This window comes from Staurois parvus, unplaced genomic scaffold, assembly GCF_062004578.1.
Source record: "Staurois parvus isolate SC_StPar_1 unplaced genomic scaffold, SC_StPar_1.0 ptg000275l, whole genome shotgun sequence".
Lineage (NCBI taxonomy): Eukaryota > Metazoa > Chordata > Amphibia > Anura > Ranidae > Staurois > Staurois parvus.
In genome coordinates this window covers 258,075-271,995 of record NW_028318071.1, presented here as the reverse complement: position 1 = coordinate 271,995, position 13,921 = coordinate 258,075, and the positions used below count along the sequence as shown (strand labels likewise).

At 49.3% G+C, this 13,921-nt stretch overlaps 1 protein-coding gene across 2 annotated transcripts in view; it reads left to right on the top strand.

Moving 5' to 3' along the window:
• Window positions 1-13,921, top strand: part of RASGRP2 (RAS guanyl releasing protein 2) — an 890,649-nt gene that overhangs the window by 643,390 nt on the left and 233,338 nt on the right. The window lies entirely within an intron of this gene.

The following is a 13,921-nucleotide window of genomic DNA, read 5'->3' as shown; positions in this document are numbered from 1 at the left end:
TCCTGAACACTATTATGTCTATTAGGACCTCAATCTGATTCATGTCCCCTACCGTACACTCCATCAGTCTCCTGGAAAGTAGCCGGTGCCTGGTTAGGCCTTAAGGCATGAGGTCAAATTCAAAGAATCCTAGTGGGCTGATAAAAGCAGTTTTCTCTCTGCCTTCAGGTTGCATAGGGATTTGATAGTGTCCACTCTTCAAATCCAGCACACAAAATTACTTGGCCCCTGGTAGGCACTGCAAGGCATCCGTGGGGTTGTATAGTGATCTGGGATAGTCTGTTTGTTCAAGGTTCTATAATCAATACACATTTGTAGGGTATCCTTTTTTCTTGCATACCACTACAATAGGGGAGGCATAGAGACTCCTGGATTACTGTATAATCCTGGCCCTCTTCAGCTCTGCCAACTGCACCCTGAGGTCCTCCAGGTCCCCCAAAAGGACCCGTAGAATCCGCTTCCAAAACTGTTTGTCTTCCCTGAGTCAAATTCAATGTTGAGCACTCTTGGAGCACCCAACATCAGTCATTCCTGGAAAACACTGACAGAGGGAAATCTTGAAGGCCAAATCCTCTCTAGTAGGGTCATATGGTAAGGAACACTGACCTGGGGTAGTCACATTCACTTGCCCCAACAGAGTGCTAGGGTTAGGGTTATGGAGGAAGGGGTGTTGTTACAGACTTGGACAAACGCGCTACCCCAGCTCCACTGCAGTGCCTTTGTGGTGATCACTTTTGGGATGATCTCTGTCCCATCTCTCCTCTGATTTCCATCTCCAACACTACGAAGGACTCTAGCTGGTCCCAGCTTAATTTGACTTGGTCTTTCAAATATGTGACTACCCCCGGGTGGAGCACTTTCTCTTCAGGCCCATTCTTCCAAACCTTCCCCACTTCCTTTTCTGGAGCCATCAATTCTCTGATTCTCTGATAAACCTGATGTAACTGTGAGTGAATGCTCTCCAGTGGCACTGTTTTGGCCAATGGGGTAAGGAGACACTGAACGAAGTTGCTTTTGGTCCCAATTAATAGGGAAATCTCTAGATCTTCCAGCTTCTGCAATAGTATGTGTTTCAAAAACTTGGGCTCCAGTGTCCAGCACAGCTTTGGTGTAGAATCCCTCCACTTGATGGAGGCCACTGGAGATGGGCCTACTAACTCATCTGGAAGTCTTTCAGGTTGAGGGTTTGCACTTCTGATTTGAGCTTTCCCAGATTGAGTGGCTCGCTTCTTGGTTTGGTCTTCATGGTTTTCTGGAGTGGTATCAATTCCCTGAGCCAGAGTTCCAGTCAACAGAATTGGGAGCTGAGTGGACTCGGAGGGACAATAACTAGTAGGAGTCTGAGTGGTTTTAGTCTCTAAAGTCTGTTCCATGAGAGTTGGAGTTCTGAGTATTTTTGGGGACCTCAGATGGCTCCTTCACAAGGCCCTGCTGTTTCCTGCTGTCTTTGGAAAGAACAATTTCTTTAAGGCTCGTATCACTTCAGTTGTAATGTCGGCCATTGGCTCAGCCTGTGGGCATTGGCCACGAAAGTGTCCTGGTTCTCCACACTGGAAGTAACATCTGAAGTGTCCAGGGCTGGATTCCTCCCTCCCGACTGCCATTGCCGACATTGTTTGTCCCATCATCTGTCCCACTGTTTTCTGGACCTCACAGAAGGACTGCTGAATCATGGCTTGGGCCTGAGCCAATTGATATGGGGTCTGCACAATGCCATCTATTGAGACCGTGACCTGTGCCTTAGGCACGCCCCCTATGGTTGGAATAGCTTGAGTGAAGCAAGAGGAAGCCCTGGGCTGCGCTCTAACCTGAGCCTCTGCCCTCCTAACCTTGGCTGTCATCAAAGCTTCTTCCTCCCTGATAGTCTTCAACAGCTTGGAATAGGTCACAGCCCTATAGAGGTAACTGATTCTCAGCTTCTGTACAATCAGAGCGGCTGAGCCCCCTTCTGTACTTGGGTCCAAAGGGTCTTGCTAGCGCCTTCTGCCTTCACTCCTCCTTGGACAACTACTTGGTGTAGAATCTTGTCCAGCTTTTGCACGTAGTCAGACAACTTCTTTCCTTCTTGCTGATCTGTGTCTTCGAACAGATAGGTCAATACTATACAGTTTTGAACTCGCCCAAATACCTCTCATAGAGCCTCTAGACACTTGTGGGCAGTAAAACGTGGCTTATCTCATTTCAAGTGTTGCACAATGTCCGAAGCGGGAGCCCATAGGCTTTCCACAACTCTCTGCACAGCATTGGCTACTTTCCATTCCTCTATAGCCTGGAGGGCCTGATTGACCCATGTGTTGAAGTCATACTCCCCAGAGGAGTGGGGGTCCTACCAGAGCAGAATCGCATTCTCCGGTAATTGTGACTAATGATAGAGGTAGAATTCTACAGCAGAGTCTCTATGAACCTTCCTAGATCAGCTAATGAACTAGCAGGTATGCCTCCCACTATCTCTGCTGAGGTGGATGGTTCGGGGTTCCTTTTAGAGATGAGCGAATTGAACTCGGCGAAGTGGAATTCGTTTCGAATATTAGGAAAATTTCGATTCGCGACGAATCCGAAAATTAGCAGACTTCGGATGCGCGAATCAAAATTTTTCCTAAAATGGCGGCGACATGTGCGGCGACGGAGCGGGGATGTCTGGGAAGGTGCGCAGACAAGGCGCGCTGACCCATAATGCATTCATTCATTCATGACATGTGATCGCATTAGCCAATCAGCAGCCAGCCAGCCAGCACTGTGTAATGGTCGAGCTATAAATGGCGGCCATTTTAGAATTCTCCATTTGCCTCCAGTCATTCAAGAGAGGCAGAGCTGTCTGTATTGAGGGAGAGAGTTAGGGACACAGAAACGTTACTTGGGGCCAGAGAAACGTTACTTGGGGCCAGAGAAACGTTACTTGGGGCCAGAGAAACGTTATTTGGGGCCAGAGAAACGTTACTTGGGGCCAGAGAAACGTTACTTGGGGCCAGAGAATCGTTACTTGGGGCCAGAGAATCGTTACTTGGGCCAGAGAATCGTTACTTGGGGCCAGAGAATCGTTACTTGGGGCCAGAGAAACGTTACTTGGGGCCAGAGAAACGTTACTTGGGGCCAGAGAAACGTTACTTGGGGCCAGAGAATCGTTACTTGGGGCCAGAGAATCGTTACTTAGGGCCACAGAAACGTTACTCAGGGACAGACACAGAATTGTTACTCAGGGACAGACACAGAATTGTTACTCAGGGACAGACACAGAATTGTTACTCAGGGACGGACACAGAATTGTTACTCAGGGACGGACACAGAATTGTTACTCAGGGACGGACACAGAATTGTTACTCAGGGACGGACACAGAATTGTTACTCAGGGACGGACACAGAATTGTTACTGAGGGACGGACACAGAATTGTTACTGAGGGACGGACACAGAATTGTTACTGAGGGACGGACACAGAATTGTTACTGAGGGACGGACACAGAATTGTTACTGAGGGACGGACACAGAATTGTTACTGAGGGACGGACACAGAATTGTTACTGAGGGACGGACACAGAATTGTTACTGAGGGACGGACACAGAATTGTTACTGAGGGACACAGAATTGTTACTGAGGGACACAGAATTGTTACTGAGGGACAGACACAGAATTGTTACTCAGGGACAGACACAGAATTGTTACTCAGGGACAGACACAGAATTGTTACTCAGGGACAGACACAGAATTGTTACTCAGGGACACATAATCGTTGAATTAAAGAGTATGTCAGACAACATGCAGAGGAGTGGCAGAGGAGGCAATGTTTTAGGAGCGAGCAGATGTGGCAGCAGAGGAAGGGGTCGAGGCAGCACTAGTCGCAGCCAGAGGCCATTGCTCCCGGTGTCATCCAGCGGTCGTGTCTCCACCGACAACCCTGCCGTCATCGATTGGTTGGCTCGGTCGTCTTCCTCTTCCCAGGTCACCTCTGACACCTACAGCCAACGGTCGGTGGGTACGTCAGACACAACTGTTAGTTGGCATGGCCCGGGAGCAAGCCCACTGAAATCACGTGTCCTCTACCTGCCCCTGTCCTTTGGTGTTCCCTCACCAAGCGAAGTATCGCATGCTGTGGGCTCAGCCCCACTGTACAGTGAGGAAGAGCTAACAGAGGGCGGTCAGGAACGGGGGGAGACATCCGCCTCTTCAGCAGCCAGGCGAAGAAGTAGTGGCGAGGAGAGTGGCTCGGTAGCTGGTCTAGAGACAGGTCTGTCTCCTGACCCACACGCAGCCGAGGGGGCTAGTAGTGAGGCGGAGACCCTAATTGATGATGATGAGGCTGATCGCACTTGGCAGCCTCGTCGTCATCAGGCTATTGCTTCCGCATCATCAGGAGAAGAGGGTGCCAGCTTGGCAGCGAGCAAAACAGTCGGTGGGTTGCCCAGGAGGCAGCAGGGTCGCAGCAGTGTCAGTGGAGGCAAACGGCCATGGAGTAGAGCACCAGCTCCACTGCAGCCTACCACCACGGCCAGTAGTGGTGCCGGTGTGCACGGAGGAAGCAGCAGTCAGCCAGTGAGGAGTATTGGGGGCAAAGTTTCCTACTCGGCGGTGTGGCAATTTTTCGTCAAGCCGCCCGAGGAAGTAAACGTAGCCGTATGTCGACTATGTGGCCAGAAAGTCAAGCGTGGCCAGGGGGCCCATGTTGGGACTACAGCGTTGCGGCAGCATATGCAGCGTCGCCATTTGGTGGCCTGGGAAAACCGTGATAAATATACGACGGTTCTGCCTGCCCCAGCCCCCGCTCCATCACCCGCTCCGTTACTTGCTCCGTCACCCGACGTCAATCGCCCTCTATCAGCCAGTCAAGGCTCCAACACCTCTGCTGAGGGGAGTTGTCGCTCGTTGGCATCTTCCGCTCGTTCAGATGCTCCTTCTCCTCCTACTCCTCTTCACGGATTCCGTCAGCAGTCTTTCTTGGAATCCGTTTCCAAGAGACAACAGTTTGCGAGCACGCACCCGACGGTGAAAAAGCTGAACGTCCTCCTGTCCAAGTTGCTGGTGCTGCAGTCCCTCCCTTTCCAAGTGGTGGACTCAGCACCTTTCCGAGAAATGATGGCTTGTGCCGCGCCGCGGTGGAGAGTGCCAAGCCGGCATTTCTTCGCCAAAAAGGCAGTGCCAGCCCTGCATTCACATGTAGAAGAGATGGTGGGCCAGTCTTTGAGCATGTCGGTCTCTGCCAAAGTGCACGGCAGCGCCAACGTGTGGAGCTGTAACTACGGTCAGGGACAGTACATGTCATTTACGGCCCACTGGGTGAACGTGGTGCCGGCACAGCCGCACCAGCAACTTGGACAGGTCACGCCGCTTTTGCCTCCACGTTTGCACGTCCTTGGTCCAGCAAAGATGTCCGCCTCTACCACCTCTTCTTCCGCCGTGTCCTCAGCCGCCACCCCCGTGCCAAGTCCCATTACCCGACCGGCATATCACATGTGCAGGGCGCAACGGTGTCACGCTGTGCTGCACCTGGTATGCCTTGGCGAACGTAGTCACACAGGGGAGGAACTTCTCAGTGTAATGAACAGAGAAATCGACAGATGGCTGTCTCCGCGCAAACTGAAAATCGGAACCATGTTGACCGACAACGGAAAGAACATGGTGTCTGCTCTGCGTCAAGGAAGGTTGTGCCATGCGCCATGCATGGCTCACGTGTTCAATCTGGTTGTCAAGCGGTTCCTAAAATCCACCATCCCACTGCAAGACATCCTTAAAATGTCATGTAAACTTTGCATGCATTTCAGCCATTCCTACACCGCAAAGCACACCCTCCTTGAGCTGCAGCGGCAGAACGGAATTTTACAGCATCGCCTGATCTGCGACGTTGCAACAAGGTGGAATTCAACCCTGCACATGTTAGACCGCCTTTACGAACAGCGAATGGCCATCACCGATTTCCTGATGTTACAAGCGGATAAAGGTACTCCCCTGTGTAACTTCGATGTCAGCCATTGGCAGCTCATGCGTGACACCTGCCGCTTGCTCAGGCCCTTTGAGGAGGCCACGCTATTCGTGAGTCGGCAGGACTATGGGATGAACGACGTCATTCCTCTGTTGCACGTCCTGGAACAAATGCTGTTAACAATGGATGGTCAGGGTGCGGTAGACGTGGCGCACAGATCTCAACGCCACATGACCCCTGTGGGGGCAGGACAGGAAGAAGAGGAGGAGGTAGAGGAGGACATTTGTGCTCAGGAATTATTGAGTGAAATGGGTGGTTTTTCCACTCAGCGGACAGGAGTGGAGGAGCAGGAGCATCTGGTAGAGGAGGAGGAGGAGGAGACAGAGGACCCAGACGCACCGTGGCAGTATGCTGTGGAGATGGAGGCAGGGAGTCCCTCGCATTCCTTGGCACAAATGACCCATAGCATGCTCGGTTGCTTGCGTAGCGACAGCCGAATAATAACCATCAGACAGAGGGATGACTTTTGGCTGTCCACCTTGTTGGACCCTCGCTACCGTTCAAAAATGGTGGCCTTTTTCACACCTGCTGAGAGGGAGGCCAAAATAAAGTACTATAAAAACCACCTATGTAGTCAGTTGGTCTCTGCCTTTCTGCGCCAACGTCCATCCTCAAACACTGTGGGCCCTGTGCGCTCGCGTTCCGCTGCCATGGCAGCAGGGGAGGGGTGGGGTGGTAGGAGCAGTGGCAGCTCCACCAGCAGCGGCTGCCTCAGTCTGCAGTCGATGATGAGTAGCTTTCTTCACCAGCGCAGTGAGGAAACTACTAACCAGCCGCAGCAGCAGCAGCAGCATCAGGTGGACCTGGAGCAGGACCTCAAACAGGCTTGGGCCTACTTGGACAGCACCCTGCCAACCGAGGTAGACAATCCCCTTGACTACTGGGCAACAAAACTTGACCTTTGGCCCCAACTAGCTGAATTTGCCCTTGAAAGGCTGTCATGTCCGGCCAGTAGCGTGGCATCGGAGCGCGTGTTTAGTGCGGCAGGAGGTATTGTAACTCCGCGGAGGACACGACTGTCCACCCAAAGTGTGGAGAGACTCACGTTTGTGAAAATGAATCGGGCGTGGATTAGTCTGGATTTCAAACCACCAGTTCCTGACACAACTGACTAAATCCGCCATGAATCATGCCCCAAACATGTGCCACTTTCAGGTCTCCTCACACTGCTGGTGTGTTACATTTTTTGTCATAGGGTGCTGGCAGATTACGGGCCTCTCATTGCTGCTGCCAGGCCTGTAATCTGCCATGGGCCCCTGTACCGCCTCCTCATGCTGCTGCCAGGTCCAGAGTCTCTCATGGGTCCCTGTACGGCCTCCCATTGCTGCTGTCTCCATCGCCACACTCTGCCATGTGCCACTTTCAGGTCTCCTCACACTGCTGGTGGGTTCCATTTTTTGTCATAGGGTGCTGGCAGATTACGGGCCTCTCATTGCTGCTGCCAGGCCCGTAATCTGCCACGGGCCCCTGTACCGCCTCCTCATGCTGCTGCCAGGTCCAGAGTCTCTCATGGGTCCCTGTACGGCCTCCCATTGCTGCTGTCTCCATCGCCACACTCTGCCATGTGCCATTTTCAGATCTCCTCACACTGCTGGTGTGTTACATTTTTTGTCATAGGGTGCTGGCAGATTACGGGCCTCTCATTGCTGCTGCCAGGCCCGTAATCTGCCATGGGCCCCTGTACCGCCTCCTCATGCTGCTGCCAGGTCCAGAGTCTCTCATGGGTCCCTGTACGGCCTCCCATTGCTGCTGTCTCCATCGCCACACTCTGCCATGTGCCACTTTCAGGTCTCCTCACACTGCTGGTGGGTTCCATTTTTGTCATAGGGTGCTGTATGGCCTCCCATTGCTGCTACTTCCACCGCCGCACTGTGGCTCCACACTCTGGTTTTGGCCCCGTGACTGTCCAAATGAGTGAAGTGTGCGGTGATTCTAAGATCAACGGCACTCATCTGCATGTCATACTGACTGACAGTATTATTTCTCTTCCCCAGCAGACTCCAAGGGCATTTAAATTAAAGGTACAGTGTTCTGCACTAATATAAAGGCTCTCTGAAGCCTAGAAACACCCTTTTATAAGTTAAAATCGCAGCGAATATATTCGCATCGAATCAAATTTATTCCTCGAATTCGCCGAATCAGCCGAATCGAATTTTTGAATACTTCGCTCATCTCTAGTTCCTTTCCTTGAGTTCTGTGGTGCCATAAGAAAGGATTGGTCAAAACACCTGGGCCATTACTGTATCAGACAGGTGTACGTTCTCTCGTTCTAGTAGAGGATGAGTTCCTTTTTTCTATTCCATCAGTATCAACACATTAAAAACATCTGGATTACTTCTGATGTTGAGGATACTCACTCCCTTATTAGGGATGTAGGCTGTAAGCATCTGCTTGAAACGCTCTTCAGTCCAGTCGTCTCCATGGAGGCTCAGCACCACACACTGTTCTGGTCTTCCATTCTCCTCTTGGCACCAGGCAGTGATCTGCGTGGGTTCCATGCTTTCTTCCTTCAGACTCTTTAGACAGGGAAATCCCGGATAAGCCCCCACATGTAGCACAACCATTTAGGAGAATTGTTTTTAGGTTCCCTGTGGATTTGGACTCCTATATGAAAGAGGTTTATAGAAAACTTCAATATGACTTGGTTACACATCATAAACAGAATTTGGCATGTGTAAAATCAATAGTTACTTGTGTTCATTTGAAAATAAGAAACACTTATCACAGAATCTCAGTTAGTATTAGCATTCCTAATTTTCAGAAATTAACCCAATACCTTCATCCTGAGGTGGTCTTACAGTTCCCAGTGAACAGCTGGAACTATCAAACCGGTAGACTAGCTTACTTTGGGCCCTCAGGACCTGATGGCAAGGTGATAGCCTGACCAGGGGCGGACTGACAACTCATGGGGCCCCCAGGCAATAGGGGATCATGGGGCCCCTGTGTCCTTGCCCAAACTCAAAAAGGCCTATGAAAAAGGTACCAGGGGCATCTCATGGGGCCCGCTACTGACCCCGGGCCCTTGGGCAGTGCCCGAGTTTCCAAATGGTCAGTCTGCCCCTGAGCCTGACATAAGGAAAATAACTCTTTACCCCAAAACAACCATTATTCTTTAAATGCAAGGAAGATTCTTCTGCACGCATTATGGGGCACAGTGAAGGGAAGGGTGGACTGTAACTCTGAGGAACCATGCAATAAAAAGAGGGAAGAATAACACTCCTTCTGTCAGCAGCAATTTTACAGATGTAATGTTCCTTTTTAAGGCAGTAGTCTAAAGCAACAATTGGTTTTTGACACAATAGGAAAAGGGCCTCCTTAGCAGAGTGAATTGATGGTGACACAGTGGTGGTTTGGCCTGTGGACAGACTGTCCTGCTATCAGTGCTGATAAGGCTGTGCTAAGTCTATTCCAACAATGACGGCTAAAGGAACTAGGACGCAACTTTTAATAACTACTGTATGTGCAATGTCCACAACTGTGTGCAGGAAAATAGCAAAGGTAGAGCAGGTGTCAGTGTTCTCTGTCCTTGATAATGCTTGGCATCTGGTGAACTCTGGTGGTCTCTCTCTTTCGATAAGGCCTCCACTCACTCTTTGGTCTCGCCTGTTTCGTTCCATCTGGTCACCTGCTAGCAGATTATCTTTCTTCACGATGCGGCAAGGTTACGATCAGCGATCTCTCCTTATCTCCCTTTCCACAGTCCAAAAAAGCAAATAGAAAAAACATTCCCCACACCTGCAAGTAATATTTCAAAATTATGGCGATTCACATCCATTATCAATGTCCATGGTCCAGCAGAGAACAAAGAAACCAGAAACTCATTAATGGTCTTGATAAAACACAAAAAAATGGAAAATTGAATGATGGATACTTAATGTAACTTTCCTTTCCTGACAAGCTGCATGTCAGCAGAACTTGGTATGGGCCCCCTGCCTCCTCTTGCTTTTAGGACCTAACTCATAAATTTGAGCCCATCTGTGGTCTTGGTGTTATATAACTAGTCCTACCAAGCTGACTGGGAATTGTGCTGACATGGAGCTCGTCAGGAAAGGAAAATTATGGTAAGTATCTTTCATTCAATTTACCATTTTTTTCCCTGACCACTCCTTGTCATTACAGCTGGGAACTAACTAGCCACACAGGGGAGGGATAATGCTACACACTTCTTAATTCTAGCTAAAAGCAGAAGCTGGGATGCCTCTGCCTAACTCAACTGTAATTAAGGCTGCTTCTATACAATGAGCCATGATTGTGTATATATAGATGCCCACGTAGCTGCCATGGATATAGTCTCTGGGAACACTCGGCATGCTGCTGCTCACAAGGTCGGGACCCTTCTAGTGGAGAGTAATGTGACCACCCTGGCACAGCAAGCCCTTTGAACTTGTGGGCCAAGGAGATGAGCTTCACCAATCAAGAGGCAATAATTTTGTTGGAAGCAGTGTAATCATTACACTCTCCACCTGGAATGACAAACAAGTGTTCCGACTTCCTGATGCCAGATAGCCTTGATATAACATTCTAAAGTGTGGCCCACATCCAATGGGATAACTTCCTGGGTACTCCTCAATAGGAATGCAGGAAGGAAAACATCATGTGTGATATGGACTCTGAAGGCCACTTCAGGCACACATTTGAGCATTGGCATTAATACCACCCTATCTGGGTAGAATGTGAGAGGATTCTTAAAACTCCAAAGCTGCTACTACTGACACTCTTCTGGCTGATGTAATTGCCACCAGAAAAGCAGTTTTCATCGAAAGGTACCACAGGGGCCACTTTGATTAAAGGCATCTGATGCAAAAAAGTCCAGCACCAATGGAAATCCCACTTCGGGAACAACAATCTTAGGGAGGTTTCAACCAAATTGCAGCTTTAAGATAGCCAAAATGTGGGCCTATAGTATACATATGCACAGACCTAAATCCTACCCCACCTGCAGAAACTTCAGACCGTGACAGATTTGTGAACAGCCCAATGTAAAACCTTGTGAATTTTATGATATATTCTACTATAGGCACTGTTAGTGCTGTCCTTCCTTGCTTTCGTAGGAGTATCCACAACCTTTACAGAGCACCTGTCTCTCAAGATCCAAGTCATCAGCTTGAGCCTGTCAGGTGCTGGAAGAATTGGACTTTGGAGAAGATTTGATCTTATTGGCAGAGGGGGAGTGGATCCATGACAATCAGTAGGAGGAGCAGAAGGTACCAAAGTCCCTTCGACCAATCTAGGGTCACCACCAGAACTGTCACCTTCCCCTTAGTAGGAAGCTGAGAATCAGCAACAGGAAAACATTAGCTGTCTTGGAATGCAATCCACTCTGCAATCAACACCTCCACCCTGATTGCCTGCGGATGCTAGACCCTGGAATAAACAACTTTGTGTTGATTGCGGATGTGAACAGGTCTACCTCTGGCTTGAAATTACTAAGCTCTCTTGGTTCTAGAAAGACTTGTGGTAGTCTGGACCATTCATTGTCGTCCAGGATTGTTCTGGACAAATAGTTTGCCTGAAGCTTCTTCTGATTGGGCACATAGGCTGAAGAAGATTGATTGGGCTCAATCAGAGAAACCTCCTTCAGGAGGGAGAGACTGTGATTGCCCCCTTGTTTCTGAATGTAGGCCACAGTTGTTGTGCAGTTTAACTTTACCAGGACAGGTCCACCCCAGATGAGATGACCAAAGGCTTGGAGAGCCTGAAATACTGCTTCAGGATGTCAGACACAAAAAGGCCATTGACCCTGAGCCCATTGCTCCTGAAATAGGGCTACCCAACTACTTTGTGGGTATCTGACTGCACCACCAGCCACTAGGTCATCAAAAGAGAATGACATCACAGAAAATTCTACTTCTCCAACCACCAGTTTAGGCTCGCATTTTTATACAGGGTGTAATCCATATCTTCTGACCTAGGCCCTCTGACTGCCACTAGTCCAGAAACCCGTCTTTAAAGGGGTCGAGAGTTCAACTAAGCCTACTTGACCTGCTGGAGTGACACCATTTCTGCAGCCCTATCTGAGATGTGAAGGATGAAAGATCTCCCAAATATGGCCTGAAATGCTTGCCTTGAGGAACCACGTGTCTCTCACCAAAGCTGTGCCTATGTCCAAAGAGGAGCCACCAAGTTCCCATAAGACATGTATGGATGGCATAATCCACTAAATACCAGAAAGCATCCTGACATGGAGCTCTTCACTGATTTCTTGGATTATGTGCTGCCTAACCAGTTTTTCATGGACTTCCTGTCAAGGTCCTACCTTTTCCCAGAGGTTGTGCTGCTCCATGTGCTGGCATCCATCTTGGGTTTCTGCAAAGAGCATGGTGGGAGTCTTTTATGCCTTCAGGCCTCTGAGATCCATCCCCCAGAGGGGTGTGGTTGATTACATATAAGTTTGTTGTCCGCACATGCCCTTTACATTCGTGTCTTGTGTGTTAATGTTGCAACAGCTCTGTGTATACTCTCGTGACTCTCCTGGAAGCTGACTCGGCTTGTGACTAGACCATTCTCTGCGTTTTTCCTTTGATCTGACCTCCCGTTGCTGAACCCGACCTGTGACCTGTCATTCTTGTCTACTGTTCTGTACCGTTTGTCCCATTGTTGTCGACCCGGCCTGCCCGATTACGCTATTGTCTGATCTGATTCCTACCAGCTACACCCCATTGGCGGTGGCCATTACCGCAGCTGGGATGACTCGGGGGTCGCGACCTGGTTCCTGGCTGCGTCAAGTCCATCCCCACCATCAGGGGCCCTGGTGAAAGGCAGCCTGGGACTTAGACTCCGCGCCCTGAGGGATTCCGGTCTGTGGGTGGTGGTTGTCGTCAGTCAGTGTGTGACCCTGCCTCTAGGCCTGCCTGTCCGTTCCACAGCTCCTGCCCTGACACTTCCAGCCAGAGATGCAGAAGCAGACCTCTCTGGAGTGAGCGTGGACATGGATTCTTGAACTTCAGTCTTCTTTAACCCTTTGAGGACCAAGGGACGTATTTGTCCCATGTTTTTTATTGCATGTATCATCTGATTAAGAACTTTAAAACTTTTTTTTTTTTTTGGTTTTAGTCAAAATATTAGTTCTTATCAACAAACAACAAATGGATCTAGCTTTTTGCCAATTATTTCATGAAATGGCTTAGTTACAGCAACTGAAGTGTACGAACTTTAAAAACAAAAAAAATGATTCTTTTGGCATTCCAAAATCTTACAGTCCTGAAAGGGTTAACTCAAAAGACGTTTATCTTGAGGCAGGAAGCCAAACTGACCACTATTCATTTTTAGGCTTCACCTTCTAAAATCAAGAATAATGCAGTGATTGAGTATATCCTTGAAGGCCAAAGCATCTTCTAATGGTAAGTCATGTATCTGGCCAATCTCATAAGGGGCACGCTGACCAAAGGGGTGATTCTAAACCCTGGACTCCCTGTTCAAGAGGGCATAAGTTTGAGATCCTGCTGTGACAATATGCCCCAATTTTGTAGAACAAGCATTTGATTCAGTCCCCATGAGGGATTTGTGAAGCCGTCCTTTGGAGGCACTTGAAATACTTCCACAACTTTGCTTCTATTATTTTAACAGTTACGTTTATTGAAGATGTACAGTGGTACAGACAACTATAGGTACATTAAAAAAAGTAGTCAAGCAGTCAGTGGTATACAGCATAGAGAAATTACCTAAAGCAGGAAAGTCCTGCAATTAGTATCCTGGTGAGATTCTGTATGTTACCTGAGTAAGCATGTTAAACAAGAACTCAATGTGATCCAAAGGCCGGTGCCCAGCCAGGGAAGGGGGGAGAAGAATAGAAGGGAGGAATAATGAATAGAAATGGTAGATGGGGGAGTGCGCATGGACGGCCGGCGGGACGGACATGTCCCGATGAGGCTCCGTCTCCCCGTCGGGTGACAGCACCGAGGAGCAGTGGGTCCCGGCCCGCAATACAGCCTGGGGGGATCCGATTCCCGA